At 47.3% G+C, this 16,739-nt stretch overlaps 1 pseudogene; it reads left to right on the top strand.

Annotated features, from left to right (window-relative positions):
* The first annotated feature begins 14,735 nt into the window (after window positions 1–14,735).
* Window positions 14,736–15,924, top strand: LOC115330272 (annotated as a pseudogene).
* Window positions 15,925–16,739: the final 815 nt, after the last annotated feature.

Here is a 16,739-nt window from a genome sequence, read left to right on the forward strand (position 1 = left end):
ACCGAGGTTGTCGACGTTTGGAACACTTACCGCTTTCGACAAAAGTCCTGGCACCTAGACTAACTTTCTGGAAAGACTCGAAGTCTTCCTTGAGTCCCACGCCATCATGAACAGTAATTGAAAACGATCCACTATTCAATCGGTGGGTGGCGAAACGTATCCGCATCTGCGGAGTCATGGGCGATGCGTACTCTAAGTGGCTGGAAGTTTACACGATGCCTGGCACGACGTCCAAACACGTCATTGACGTTCTACGGTCTCTTTTACCTACTTTTGCCCTACCGAAAATACTTTTCTCTGATAACTCGCCTAATCTTGCTTCAAACAAAATAAACAAATTTTTGAAGAAAAAAAACCGGCATCAGGCATGACATTAGCGCACCATACCATCCCGCAACTAACGGGCGTGCAGAACAGATGGAGTGCGAAAGAAAAAAAAAAAAGAAAAAAAAAGGCCTTTTTGAAGCTTACGGAAGAAGCAGTTCAGTGAAGAATCGCCAGGTTGTTGTTCCAGCAGCACGCGACGGTCTCATCTTACATGGTAAAAACACCCGCCGAAGCAATATTCGGCGGGCGATGAGCCACACCCTTCGATCTCATGATACTATGGCTTACAAACGAAGATCAAGAGATTCCCAGATCGGGAGTAATTGCAGTTTATTCGGTCGGACAACTCGTCTACGTAAGGAATTTCAGCGGAAGTCGGGCCTTCCATGTAAAACTTGAGTAGAAAAGGCTCTATGTTGGTTGACCAGAAGGTGTCATCTCTCTGAATGCGTTGGATATCAATGCCCTTGAGTGTAAATAAAACTAAATCACAAAACTCTCTTTGTGTATTGTGTAACTGCACTTGTATTTGATAGTAGAAGCTATGGTGGTGATTTCGACTTTCACACCAGGCTCCTTTTTCTTATTTTTCGCCTCATACTCCTTTGCGCTTTAAGTATGCTTCCAGAATCTTTTGGAACGGGGACACTTTACGTCAACGAGGCCATTTGTTCCAAGTAGTCAATCAGGGAATGCTGCTAGAAATCCGTCCCTCCTATTAACAAATAAGCCGCACTTCTGCACAGTGCAGTTTTCCTGTTCCACCTACAGTTGTAAAGCAGCGTCCTCATTGATTCTACCATATTCTGTTGCGGGTAAAGAAAGTCTTTGGGTACACGATATTTGAAACAAGTCTGGCACAGTACGTTGTGGTTCGACACCCACTAATGTCGTCGTCAGAGCCTCATCATTTAATCATTACCTCGTCACCTCATATTGCTCTTCATCAACAGTAAGTACAATAGGCTACCGCCAGATTACAATCCAAGAATTGAAAAATTGAGTCGTTCATCCTTCAACAAGTGTATTATTTATATAATGTTATTACGTTACATTACCTCGAGGCGATCGACGTCCATCGTCGATCTTCAAACACTTATACCTGTATATAAATTAGACACACAAAGGGGGGGGGGGGGGGGGGGTGGCCGAGTGCATGGTCTTGCGCACACCAGCTCGGAGCACTTGGAGCGAAAGCTCGCGCTGTAGAAGCCACCCCGCCCCTGCCCGTTTCGATCTGGAAGAGCATCGTACCGGCGTGCGGTCGTGTATCACTACTGCGTGGTACACGTTAAAGACCCCAGGCTAGCGGTTGTACCGCACTGGCTAAATTGCTCATCTACAGCTGAGAGTCAGACGCCCACTAAGGCGGACTAACTTCCGGCTGTATAAACATACACACAACAATTTGCAATTAGACGCATAATAACAAAGAGCACAGCGTGCCGCCTCTTTTCTTTGGATGCCTTTTTTTAAACCAGCGCAAGCTCGCGCGTTCTCTCTTTTGAGATGGTTATACTTCGTTTCAGCTTCGGTCCAGACGCAGCCGAAGCTACAAGCGCGAGTTCCGGGCTTTCAGCGTCCCTGCCATGCACGCGCGCTCGTGCAGTGCAAGCGCTGTTCAGGGCCACATGCTCGCGCTTGTAGCATCGGCTGCGTCTGGACCGAAGCTGAAACGAAGTATAGAACGGTCACACATAAAACCCGCGTTTCTCCTACTCGGCCGCTTCCTCCTCTCATTATGTGTAGTTGGTTATAACTAAATAAGCTATAATAATGGTGTATTATTCATATTTACTCTCAGTTTCAGTCAGGGGAAAGAAGTTTGCTGGAACTAGAGCAAATTAATTAGCTGCGCTTAGAGTATCGGCAATCTCTTCCCCGACAGCGTTGTGAACGCCGCCATTCTGGTGCTTGTGCAGAGCAGGCGCAACTGCCGATCGTCATGATTTAAAAGTGCGACATCCTCAGCATTATATTCGGTGTTAGGAAGCTTATGTAATGTTGCTTTGCTTTGTCGCACACTGTTTAAAGTGGAGGACGGAAAAGCGTTTCTTGTGATTTCAGATGAAGCTTCAAATAACTGGCAACCATGATTTTAAGCCACAATGAGGCCAAGTGTCGCTACTCTGACGCGTAGCTCATTTAATGACACTATTCATGCTCGTGTTCAAGAGGCTTGTAATACCTGGAGGGGCCATGACGTAAGCCCCGTGGATTCCACAAGCCACTACCTTTTTTTTTTTTTTCTTTATTTGATTTGCGGATAACTTTTCCGCATAGGGGGCAGAGATAAAGGCGTAATGCCTGACAGAGCCTCTGCCCCCTATAGTTCAGCATAATACATGAAAAAAATGCATGCAATACAGCAAAAATAAAACTAGAATAAAACAAACAGAAAGTATCAAGAAACTTGAACAGCGTATGGCCCAATGGCCATGAATAATCTGAACTAACAGCATCAAATAATATTGAACGGATAAATGAAAATAACAGAAATAACTACAGCATATGTCATAACACAAAATTGACACCTGCCTCTTCCTCATTGTTCCCGCTTGTGCCAGTAAATTAGCTACGGTTCAGAGTAACGACACTTGGCCATATTGTGGCTTAAAATCATTGTTGCCAGTTACCTGAAGCTTTATCTAAAATCACAGGAAACGCTTTTCCGTCCCCCACAAATGTTTAAACAACCCGCGACAGAGCATTGCACTATTGCATCAGCTTCCTAGCACCGCATCTAATGCTGAAAAAGTCGTACTTTTCGATCATGACGATCGGCAGTTGCGTTTGCTCTGAACAAGACCCAAAATGGCGGCGCCCAAAACAATTTGGGAAACGGAGTGCCGAAACTTTAAAGCTCATTTAGTGACTCTAGGCATGAATGAAGTGAACTCGGGTGTATTATTTTCCTCTTCGTCTTTATTGTTTATTGATTTTAATCATATCGAATAATGAACACATTAATCACGGTACGCGTGTGTAATTATTGGTCTTAGATTTATTAACCTGACCCAGTGCTTAAACCATTCATTTATCGATAGTAAATCTTCCAATATATTTTTTTTAAATGTGAAGGTAAAAAGACATGGAGATTGATGATGATACAGACGCCAACGCCACCCTCGGAAATTTTTTGAACACTAGAAATCAGCAGTTTGTCTGCCATCCGCCAGGTAGCGTAACAAAACACCCAAACAGGTTTTAATTGTTTTTAAAATTAGCTAAGCTCTACACCTATTAAGAAACCAAAGCAAGATCATTGTGAAAATTTAATACATCGCAATGTATATCTATTCCAAACAATAAATATTATTAGATGCCAATAAATCTGTTTGATGTCCAAAAAGATATGCGTCAAAAACAGGTAAGTTTGAAAGGCTTTTGGAGCGCTATGACTTTGAAAATAAAAAAAAAAGCCATCGTCCACCTCTTGGGCAACCATTGTAGCTCTAAATGTTATAAAAGATTTTAGCATAGTTTAATTATTTCTTCAGCGGCATTTGAAGTACCATGACTCGAAGCAGAAAAAAGTGCTACGTTTGATATAAAATATCTAAACAAAAAAATTTTACACAACATTACATTTTTTTCTACATATTACCATTTATAAGCACTACATCTGTAGCTAATTTCATTGCCCTAGCGCTTTTCATTAAAAACATATTTGTGCTAAAAAATGTCAATTTTAGGGCAATATTTCGAGGGATGAAAAAAACAAAGTAATGCAAATACCAAAAAAGTGTATCATTACATTCTGCTTTGACATCATCTTAACAAAACTGCTATATGGGAACCGTGCTATCTTTAATGGATCGTTCATAAAATATGAACTAGCGGAGCAAGTGAGGGTCCGCGCGATCATATTCGCAACGCTACAAACGCGCATGAACAGTAAAAACCAACACATACATAATATCAAATGAAAGAGGATTGCATTGCCTTTCGAATGACATCAATCCCACAAAACAGTATTTAAAAGGAGATGAGTAATGACCTGCCAAAAAGTATCTAAACTGCCACATTCAGTGGGACCGTGGCCTTAAAGTATCGGTACTCTTTACTCCGATATTTGTGTGGGCCCTGCCATCTTGGTGGTTATTAACAAATCAAACGCAACTGCCGATCGTCATGATTCAAAAGTGCGACTTCTTCAGCATTAGTTTCGATGTCAGGAAGCTCGCGTAACGAGTTTTAGTTGAGCTAGTTGGTACATACTGCTGGCAATCAGGTCAACTAAAAAAAAACAAAAAACAACAACAACAACAACAAGAACATGAAGGAAAGGACTGGACAATCACACAGCGGTGTTATTGTCCAGTCCTTTCCTTCGTGTTCTTGTTTTTTTTCCGTGTTCAGCTGACCTGATTGCCAACAGCTCGCGTAATATTGCTTGCTTTGTTGCAAACTGTTTAGACATTTGTGGAGAACGGGAAAGCGTTTCTTGTGATTTCAGATATAGTTTCAGATAACTGGCAATCATCATTTTAAGATCACATTTGTGTATGAAGCGTAGCTTATTTAGTGGCTCTAGTTTAGCCCGACCACGCAGGCGGAGATAGAGAACGAACGGCTTGACCTGGCGCTCTTGGCGCTGCTTCAGTTGCTTCCTCAACCCGCAGCGTTGGTTGCGCTTCGAACTAAGGCAAAGGGAAACAAATATTTATATCTTAGGGTTTTACAAGCCAAATCAACAGAAATCAATTAACGCACACCCAACAAAAAGAATTGCAGGTTTATTTTGACTAACTGGAGATCTTTTGATGTGCAGCCGAAATCTCAGATTGGCCTCTGTCAGATTGCGGGCACAAATATGGATTCATGGGCGAACGCGTTGGCTCAGAGACACTGAGTCGTTTTAATGTTTTGTGTTTTGTTTTAATATCATTGCCACTTAAAAGCCACCGAGGTAGATTTTGAAACGAAATATAGTCGAACCATTCCGACAAACATAGTAGCGGAATGGTTCGCATACGTGGCGGAATCCGAAATGGTGGAATCACTTTCATGGCACCTATTTCATTTGGATTGAGTCAAGGCTGGTTCACACATTTGCAACGGTTGCGTTCGCATGCAACCGAAACGACAGTAACGACCAAAACACCGTAAAAACCGTGACTCATGAATGGCTTCGCGAAGCTACCTCTTGCATCGCTTGCCATGCTATTTACGGCGAACACTTGTCCCGGTGACTTTGTCGTTACAGTCGTTTCGGTTGCATGCGAACGCAACCGTTGCAAATCTGTGAACCAGCCTTCAGGCATGTGTAACACCGTGGTACCGGCGCACAGTAGAACGCACACAAAAGCAGCTGTGGTGCACCCGCAGGCTCGCGCTTGTTGTTCTGGCATCTCAAAAATTGGGTTATGGGGATATTTATACAGCGTGTAGTTGGTCAGCCATTAAAGTTGCGACGAGTCACACGCTGTAGATGAGCAATTCAGCCAGTGCAGTACAACCGCTAGCTTGGGGTCTTTAACGTGCACCACGCAGTAGTGATACACGACCGCACGCCGGTGCGATGCTTATCTAGATCGAAATGGGCAGGGGTGGGGCTGGATCCCTGGGTTCGGCAGCGCGAGCTTTCGCTCCACGCGCGTCGAGCTGGGTGTGCGCTTTAGACCACTTGGCCACCGATCCCTGCTCCACCGCCGGAGGACCCCAGAGCGACGTCATCCGCGGGACGAGTTGTCGCAAACCACGTGAACTTACCGCCGCGGTTGAGTGTTTTCGTACCCGTTGGGGTCGACGAGACTTTCTGCGGCGACGTTCTGCTCGAAGGAAGCCTCCAGTTTCTTCTATGAACAGGGATCGGCATCGCAAGAGGCGTCACGGAGCTCCAAGACGGACACACAGTCGCACTTGTAACGAACTTCCGACAGGAGGCCCAGAGCCTTATGAAAGGCACCGCCGTGGGTCACGCCGAGGAACTCCCGGACTCAGCCACAATCGCCGGAATATCAGAAAACCTCTCTTCGTGGCCACCGAAGACAACGCCACCATCGCGGTTTGACATCGACCAAACCCTGCCTACCCTACAACGACGACAACTCAGTGACCTTCTCGCCGAGTTCAATGAGTGCTTCTCCACGTCGTCAAAGGTGCGCCAAACGAACGTTGCGGAACACCGAATTGTCACTGAAGACAACAAGCTTCTTGTTCATCGGTCGCCGTACCGTGCCTCTGTGAAAGAGAGAGAAGTCATCCAGAGGCCGGTCCAGGAGATGCTCGATGACGACATTGTCCAGCCCTCAAGCAGTCCGTGGGCTTCACCGGTAGTCCTGGAGAAATGGAAAGTCGGGACTTTTTTGTTCTGCGTGGACTATCGCCGACTGAACGCCGTAGCGAAAAAGGATGTCTAACCGCTATCACGCATCGACGACACTCTGGACCGGCTGCGCCACGCCCGATACTTTTCGTCGATGGACCTGAAGAGTGGGTACTGGCAGATTGAGGTGGACGAACGAGATCGTGAAAAGACTGCCGTTGTCACGCCGGACGGCCTGCACGGATTTAAAGTGATGCCGTTCGCATTACAGGCGACGTTCCAGCCCGTAATGGACACCGTTCTTCCCGGCTTGAAATGGCAAAGTTGTCTCGTCTATCTCGACGACGTCGTGGTATTCGCAAGCAACTTTGACGAGCACCTGAGACGTTTGCGAGCCGTGCTACAGGCTATCTAGAATGCCGGACTGACGCTGAAGCCGTCAAAATGTCGGTTCACTTACGGTGAGCTCAAACTCCTGGGCCATGTCATGAGTGCTCAAGGTGTAAGTCCTGACCCTGCAAAGACATCCGCTGTCGCCAAATTTCCGAAGCCATCAGACAAGAAAGCCGTACGAAGATTTCTTGGGCTGTGCGCTTATATACAGACGTTTCGTTTGCGATTTTGCAAAGATTTCTTCACCTCTCACGCATCTGACGAAGGACGAAGTGAACTTCCAGTGGGGGAAGGAGCAAGAACAAGCGTTCAATGAACTGAAGGGAAGACTCCAGTCGCCCCCTATCCTCGGACACTTCGATCCATCAGCGAAAGCGGAAGTTCACACAGACGCCAGCCACGCCGGGCTAGGCGCGGTGCTCGTCCAAACAGAAGACGGAGCAGAGAGGGTGATTGCTTACGCAAGCCGGACACTGTCCAAGGCAGACAAAAATTACTTAACAACCGACAAGGAATGTCACGCTGTCGTCTGGGTGTTAACGAAGTTCCGCCCCTACCTGTACGGGATCCCGTTCCGCGTAGTCACGGACAACCACGCTCTCTGTTGGCTCGCCAGCCTCAAGGACCCGTCAGGACGCCTTGCTTGCTGGAGCCTTCGACTGCAAGAATTCGACTTGATCATTGTGTACAATTCTGGCAGCAAGCAAAATGACGCCGATTGTTTGTCTAGGGCCCCAGTCGAAGCTCCTCCCGACAGCACCGACGACGACGATGACGCCAGTTTTCTCGGAGCAATTACAGATACCGACATGGAAGCACTTCAACGAGACGACCCCGAACTTCGCGCCGTGATCGACCACCTCGAAGGTCAAGGAAGTTCCGTTCCACGATTCTTGGCCAGAGACTTTTCAAGCTTCGTTCTGCGGCGAGGCGTGCTCTTCAAGAACAACTTCGGAATCAGCAACCCTGCCTGGCTGCTGGTTGTTCCTGCCAGCCTGCGAGAAGAAATCGTTGAAGCATGCCACGACGACCCGACGGCTGGGCACCTTGTCTATAGCAGAACGCTCGCCCGGATTCGTGAGAAGTACTATTGGCCGAGACTCCCGAAAACCGTCCATTTGTGTACATGGTCGTGCCATGAGTGCCAGCGACGTAAGAAGCTTCCGACGAAGCCAGCAGGACTCCTGCAGACGATATCTGCTCCGACTACGCGCTTCCAGCAGGTTGAAATGGATTTACTTGGACCGTTCCCGCATAGACGCAAGGAAACCGTTGGATTATCGTCGCGACCGATTATCTTACACGATACGCCAAGACGAAAGCCCTTCCGTCGGGAACAGCGGTGGAAGTCGCCAAGTTTTTCGTCGAATCTATTCTCCTTCGACATGGCGCCCCCGACGTCTTCATAACCGACCGAGGGTCATCGTTGTTGGCTCAGCTCACACAAGAGATCCTTTGGCTCAGCTACACCAGCCACCGTCGGACCACCGCGTACCATCCGCAGACCAACGGGCTAGCAGAGCGGCTCAACAAGACGATCGCCGACATGATCTCCATGTACGTCGACGTAGAGCACAAAAAGTGGGACGTGCACACACGCCTTCCTCCGCGACGACACCGTCCGCATGCCTTTTTAGCCGCCTTACAACGGACCGTACCGGGTTACCCGTCGCGACGAGAAAGATTTCACTCTACACGCGAACGGGAAGGACATCTGCGTTTCTATGGACCGGCTGAAGCCAGCATATATCCTTTCGGACGAACCAAACAACCCGAGTGCATCCTCCAGCGTCCAGCCACAACCCCCGACAGCGCAGCCCGCTCCAGTTACTACACGTTGTGGACGTCAAATACGCTTCCCGGATTTTTACAAGCCCTGGGGGCTCTCCACTCCGCGAGGGGGTTATGTGGCGACGCACAATCACCAACATTTTGGCGCACTACAACCTCGTCGTCGTCTGCTTCGGGGAAGCACGGCCGCGCGCGACACACGCACGCGGGGCACAGGAACGTCCGTCGACCGCCGCCGCCGAGGCAATGAAACCGCCGTTCGTTTTTCTATGTTGGGATTCGCTCGTCACCACGACACAGCACGACACGTCACGTTCGCCTACACTACTGCAGCTCAAGAAACAACCAGGTTTACAGCATTCGAGCTGGTGCATCGCACAAAAGTGACGACCATGCTGGACGCGATGCTGCCCCATGAGCCAGTGGATGACGGATGCGACGATGCGCCTGCGGTCAGTCAGAGAGCAGAAGTGGCTCGCCAACTAGCTCGCCTTCGAATCCACAATCAACAGCGAGTCGACGCACGCCGGTATGACCTTCGTCGCCGGGACCTCGACTTTCCACCCGGAGACCGGGTATGGGTGTGGACACCGATACTGCGCCGCGGGCTCAGAGAGAAGCTTCTCAAATGCTATTTCGGACCCTACAAAATCTTTCGACGCTTCGGTGATCTGAACTACGGAGTTTTACCCGACAAAACGCGCCCATCTGCAAGAGGCCAGCCACGACCCGAGGTGGTGCACGTCGTCGGGCTCAAGCCGTATTACGAACGATAGAACTTTGGACTTTCGTCAAAAAGTGAACTGTGGACTGTGACTCGCGTCTCTGCTATCCTTTTGCTTTGAATCTGTGCTACAGATGTAGTGCTTATAATTGGTAATATGCAGAAAAAACTTTAATGTTGTGTAAAATATTTTTGTTTAGATATATTATAGCAAACGTAGCACTTTTTTGTGCTTCGAGTCATGGTACTTCAAATGCCGCTGAGGAAATAATTAAACTATGATAAAATCTTTTATAACATTTGGAGCTACAATGGTTGCCCAAGAGGTGGACGATGGCTTTTTTTCATTTTCAAAGTCATAACGCTCCAGGAGCCCTTCAAACTTACCTGTTTTTGACGCATATCTCTTTTGGGCATCAAACATATTTATTGGCATCTAATGACATTTATTGTTTGGAATAGATATACATTGCGATGTATTAAATTTTCACAATGATCTTGCTTTGGTTTCTTAATAGGTGTAGAGCTTAGCTAATTTGAAAAACAATTAAAAACTGTTTGGGTGTTTTGTTGCGCTACCTGGCGGATGGCAGACAAACTGCTAATTTCTAGTGTTCAAAAAATTTCCGAGGGCGGCATTGGCGTCTGTATCATCATCAATCTCCGTGTCTTTTTACCTTCACATTTAAAAAAAATATATTGGAAGATTTACTATCAATAAATGAATGGTTTAGAGGGGTACTCCACCGATTTTTTGAGCTACCTCAACTAACTATATTTTCTGACTCCCCGGGCTTTACTCTCTCCAGTATGCTATTTAGAATCGCGAAATTCATAATTGGTATTGTGAAATCGTCAAATGAAAATGATGCAAAAACCAATTCATTCAAACTGACGTTCAATTCATTCAAACTGACGTAACGGCACTTTTCAGTGCCGTTACGTCAGTGGAAGGCAGGCTTGCCAGTCGAGCAAGCAGCCAAAAAATAGAATATGCCAATCATTTCTTCCGTGCTGGAGCGCGGGTACTGCAGCGAGCTTCCCAAGCATTCATTTGACACCATGAAACGGCTTCAAATCAGTTTAAAACAATATCTACAGCCCAAAGAGTGAACCCCTGCCTTCCACTGACGTCACGTTTTTATTGTTGCCAGTAGAGACTTCGAGCTTGGAAAACACGGTGAGGGCCAAAACTGTAAATTCAATAACTTCGCAAAAAAACAATATTTTGACCTAATATTTGGGATACTATTTTCGCGATGTTTGTTGGTTAGTTTAGCAAAATTTCAAGCAAATCGGAGACAATGAAAAAACCTGTGGAGTACTGAAATAATACTTAAAAGACAAGCGAGCTCGTGATGATTCATGGTAGTAAAACCCGAGACTCAGGAACACAAAAGGGTACGAACACAACACAACGTCTCAACGTCTGTGGAGTACCCCTTTAAAGGGGTCATGAAACGATTTTCCTACTTCTTCCTCCTTAGCTTTAATCCTCAACTCAAATGCGAATTGTGAAATCACGTGGTCGTGACATTCCTTCGGCACCGGAGCGATGACTCCTAGCTTCCACCGTGCTTTTTATGCACACCATAGAACTTGTCGTTCCCCAGTGACAATAAGTTCCGTCAGGGCACTCATCGGCCACGAACGCGAATCCAAATATTCGTCGACGGATTGATTGTTGACGAGCGCATACGTCCGAGTGACGCAGTTCTCGTGTCCAATGCGTGAGCTGGGCTCTGCTGACGTCAGTTTGGCGCCGGTGACGCGTTTTTGTAACCGCGGATGTATCATAATGAAAAGACGGAGAGCTTTCGAAGGCAAGAAGGTACAAAATAGTCCGCTATATTTTCAAATGTTCGTACCGAAAAGCTGGCTTTTGACTTTCTACCCTCTTTCTTTTGGCCAACTAAATGATATGCGATTAGTAAAGTCCCAATTTAAAATCATTCATCCCAACCCAAAATTCGTTTCATGGCCCCTTTAAGTACTAAATCAGGTTAATACATCTAAGACAAATAATTACACACGCGTAGCGTGATATAATGTGTTCATTATTCGATATGATTGAAATCAATAAACAATAAAGACGAAGAGGAAAATAATACACCCGAGTTCACTTCATGCCTAGAGTCACTAAATGAGCTTCAAAGTATCGGCACTTCGTTCCCCAAAATTGTTTTGGGCGTCGCCATTTTGGGTCTTGTTCAGAGAAAACGCAACTGCCGATCGTCGTGATCAAAAGTACGACTTCCTCAGCATTGGATGCGGTGATAGGAAGCTGATGCAATATTGCGGCTCTGTCGCGGGTTGTTTAAACATTTGTGGGGGACGGAAAAGCGTTTCCTGTGATTTTAGATAAAGCTTCAGGTAACTGGCAACCATGATTTTAAGCCACAATACGGCCAAGTGTCGCTACTCTGAACCGTAGCTAATTTACTGGCACAAGCGGGAACAATGAGGAAGAGGCAGGTGTCAAAAGGTAGTGGCTTGTGGAATCCATGGGGCTTACGTCATAGCCCCTCCAGATATTACAAGCCTCTTGAACAAGAGTATGAATAGTGTCATTAAATAAGCTCCGCGTCAGAGTCGCGACACTTGGCCATATTGTGGCTTAAAATCATGGTTGCCAGTTATTTAAAGCTTTATCTGAAATCAGGAGAAACGAGAAGCGTAGCTTATTTATACTTCGTTTCAGCTTCGGTCCAGACGCAGCCGATGCTACAAGCGCGAGCATGTGGCCCAGAACAGTGCTTGCACTGCACGAGCGCGCGTACTTGGCAGGGATGCTGAAAGCCCGGAGCTCGCGCTTGTAGCTTTGGCTGCGTCTGGACCGAAGCTGAAACGAAGTATAGTGGCACTAGGCCACACTACTTGAGCTAGCTGAGCACAGCTGGCAGCGGCGCGCGCAAGGCCACGAGGGGAACGTGATGATGCTCGAGCCATCCCACTGTGAACCATTGTTTCGGCCACCCCACGGGTGCGTGTCGCCATCTATTGGTTTAACTAAAGCCTTGTTCAAGATGGCTGCCGTGGGACCGCAGACTTAAAGAAGGGAATAATGCCGCGAGCGCAGCTGACAGAGCAGGCAGCGCGCTCGGGGTCTAACAGTTATAGGCCCGTAGCTCTCAAGTTTTGAGCAGCGCTGCAGGCGAGCAAAATAGAATATATGGCTCGCGTTTCGAACGTGCGTCATCACGCTTCCCCACTACAGTTTTTTCTACTCCGTTCCATTACAACCGTTAGCGTAGCAGGGGCTGCAAGAGCGAGCTCCGAGCTTGCAGTGTCCGTTCCAAGCGCGCGCGCTCGTGCAGTGCGAGCATCGTTCAGGGGAACATGTTTCTGCAAGTAGCTTCAGCTCTGCTATCACGTAAAGTGAAGCATACGGGCTTGCGGGAGCTTAGAAAGAGCACAATAAACTAATAAAGCTGAATGGGACGCTGAGTCCACGAGCTCCATAATTCTTTTTTTATTTTAGTTTTTCTCTTTTTAGACGTTTTGTTATCGCGCGCCTACAGATGCTGACCGATGCTTGCATTCGAACGTTGCACCTGCGACATCGAACGTCATAGCGCCGCCTAAATAGTGCTGCCAGCATAACATGGTCGCGTTCTGCGGACGCGCTCCCGCCCTCTGCCCGAGAGCAATGGGTCTATCGCGCTCTCCTTCCACGCAGAAAGCCAGCGTTCGATTCCTGGCCGCGGGTAAGCTTTTCTGTTGTCTCTAATGCGATGTTCTGGTAAATCCGAGAGCCGTGTTGGCTAATTCGAGGCTAGAATGTTCTACGCGTCTAACCTTCTACGTCGACCATTCCAGATGCCCACGCGTGTACATAAGGGGCTGCGCGTGGCAAGCCAAGGTCAGTCTCGCCTCAGCACTCGATCCTGCGGTTTCGCCGACATCGACGCCCGCGAAGCTCTGCTGTTTTCTTTTGTTCCCTTTTTGTTTTGCGCAAAAGTTCGCCCCATTAAACGTTTAGTTTCTTCAGTTATCATTGTCTCATCAATTGTCATTCGTGACAGTATGAAAGAGAGCATAGTTTTGTGGCGATAGCCACTGATGAATGAGAAAGAAGACGAGACTTAGACTGTAGACAGCCGCCTTTTGTCTGTCTCTCCACATTTTTAAAGTGTGCACATGGGTAACGGAGCCCGCGATGCCTAAACACTGTTGCGTTCCGCGTTGTAAGTCAAATGCTTCGAGAAATCCGGAACTCTGCTATCACGAGCTGCCGTCTGGGGAGAACTTCCGGGATACCTGGTTGAAGAACATTTCGCGACAAGGCAGCGAGAAGGGCAGCCAGTGGCATCCAAGCTCCAGGAACGTCGTGTGGTCCCTTCATTTTAAGGAGCAGGGGGTCAAAGTTAGGGATGAAGGGAAAGTTGCTGCGACCGACAACGGTGCCGACTCATTTCCCTTGTATCCGTTGTACATGCAACCAGCAGGTTCAAAGAAGCGCAAAACGCTTGTTCGTGTGCCACCTATCGCTTCCAAGTCGCATGCGAGCGGGAAAAGTCAACAATGCAAAATGCAGTCCCCTGCAGAAAGAAGACCAACTGTTGATGAGTGCGAGGCCATTGAACCTTGCCTGCAAAAAGAGTTTAAAGTGGAAGAATGTAAGACATCATTAAATTTGACATGCTTCATGGAAGATGCCAAGAAAAACGCGAACCGCCCTCAAATGCAAGCCAAAAGACTGAATGAGTGAATGGAAAAGCTGCGACAAACCTGCGACGAATTTCAAGAGAGATTAAAGCAATACGAAGAGGACAGAGCTGTGCAAGCCTTGATGAATGTTTCAAAATCCGCATCGGAAGGTGACAAGACTGCAAAATTTGTGATCGAAAAAAAAGTGAATTTTGACAAGGCAGGGGCAACATGGCAAGAACCAACGCTGAGAGAATGCGTAATATGGAAAGCGACATCATGTAAAGGATATGACCCAACGCGCATGGAAACTCCTTAAGCTGCCCTGCCGAAGTACGTTGCAGAAGTCTGTCGGGTCGCCTACGGGCGAGATCGGGCTCACGAGCCTCGTCAAAGAACGGCTGCAGTTAGAGAGATAAAGTCTGCTCTCAGAGAAGGAGCCCCACTGCAGCCTCATTATTAACGTAATGTCGATCCAGCAGCAAACTTATTTATGATCGACAAGTGGACAGAATTCTTGGGCTTGTTGACATCAGATGTGAAGCTCGATCAAGAGCCACTGATGTAGCCGAGTGACTCCTTTGCTTCGTGCTACGTGGGCTTTCCACAGCTTACGTGATTTCAGTCGGCTATGCCTTTACAAGATATTTGAAGGACGACCAGCTCCGGATTATTACGCTCAGTGTCATGAAGGCGGTTGAAGAGGCACAATTTTGGATAGTTCGCATCGTCACTGACAACAACTAGACAAACACCGCTATGTTTCGACAGATGTGTGACGACAACACGCTCCAGCACGTTGTGCCGAATCCGGTACGTGATGGTGAACCGTTGTTTCACTGTTTTGACCCCAATCACTTCAGCAAAAACCTCAGGATGAATCTGCTAGAAAGAGATATATTTAATTCAGCACAGATGCTCAAAGTTGGCTTTTTTTAAAAAAAAAAAGCCCTCTCCAACATTCAAGAGAATCTGTTGGTCAAACCGGTGCGACTTCTGAGCCGAGCTCATGTGGAACCAAACAATATAGAGCAGATGAAAGTGTGCCGCGCAAAGTTAATATTTTCACCTGTAGTAATTAGCACCCACGAATACCTGCGGAAGAATCCTCAGTCCCACAAGAGGGCTCCAGAATTCCAGGATATTACCTCAACCATCACATTTATGAAAGCGGCTAGAATGTGGTACGACCTCCATGATATCTCTGACTGGAAATCTAGATAAACGCCTTTCGTCAGACCAGAAGACGATCGGCTCTCATGGCTTGAAGTTGATTTCATCAGCTACCTCGAGGATATTAAACTCGAAAGTACGAAGTCTCGGGTCAAGTCACTCATGAGAGAGACCTTTGAGGCAACCGTAATGACAACCAGGCCAACGGTCGCCGTCATTGAGTATCTCCTGACTGACCTCAAGTGAGAACAAACTTTTGGAGCAAAAAGTGTTTTTGTGAGACAAAAACTTGCTTCTAGAATGTATTCTTTCGCTCACTTTTTTTTTTTTTAATTTCAGATTTAAGTATGTTCTGACGCGACCTCTCAACAGCGACCCGGTTGAGTCTCTGTTCAGCCGCGTCCGCCAATTCAACGAAGGTAACGACCCAGTTGATGCCAGAACAGCAGTTTTCACGGCAGAAAAGTTGCTCAAGTTTCGTTCGTTATATTGCAATCTAACTGATCTTATGTCCGGCGCCCCGTTTCTCGAGAACAGTGTCAGTGCACACCCGATCAAGTTTCTTAAATAATCCCAATATCGGCGCACAGGTTAGCATTTTGTAGGCTTCCAGATGTGGAAATGTGCCCTTTTGTTTGGAGTGCCAGACGGCGCTGAAATGTGCCAGCTCCGCACGTGAAACAGGAAATCCTGCAGTTACTGAGACAGCTCTTGGTGTGCTTTGGAAAATTCAGCACTTGATGAAGTACAATGAAGTCCCTTCTGAACTTGAGTTCGCACCGCTGACTTACATGGCCGGCTACTCGGCCTTCATTTGCGGACAAAAGGTGACCATTTTTATTTGTAGAAATTGTCGTAATTCGAAAATAATTACCTGAAACATTTAGCCTAGCAAAGCAATAGAAATGTCTGAATGGAAGCAAGGAAGGCTAATGTGTAGAACTTCCTCAACTTTGCAGGTGACCTTCCCTGAATGCAAGCTGCAACTTAAAGGGCAACTCCGCTCAATTCCGAAAAATTTAGGCTTACATGTTATTCCATTTCACAAAGCACTACTAAACAACTCTACGTCTTCGGATTCGCGAAATGTGAAATATTATTTGTGTAATCCTAATTTAAACACCAGCTGATACCGAAACCGAAACTTCGGTTGCGTCAGGCATCATTGGTCTTGTGTGGTCAGAGTCATGGGCACGTCACGTCGAACCACGTGGTCTTGTGACGTTCGGGAGGGGGGCGAGGGACAGGACACGCGACGCGCGCAGGTCGCTTCGCGTGGCGTGGACGGCCCGGGCGAGAGGGGGAAGGGGAGAAGACGAAAGAGAAAGAGAGTGGAGAAACAGACCGATAAGCGCGCAGGGCAGCGCAAACTAGCGCATCCGCGTTGCGGTGACCCCGTGAACGCCCGGT

Source organism: Ixodes scapularis, unplaced genomic scaffold (genome assembly GCF_016920785.2).
Source record: "Ixodes scapularis isolate PalLabHiFi unplaced genomic scaffold, ASM1692078v2 ptg000058l_1__unscaffolded, whole genome shotgun sequence".
NCBI classification, from domain to species: Eukaryota; Metazoa; Arthropoda; class Arachnida; order Ixodida; family Ixodidae; genus Ixodes; species Ixodes scapularis.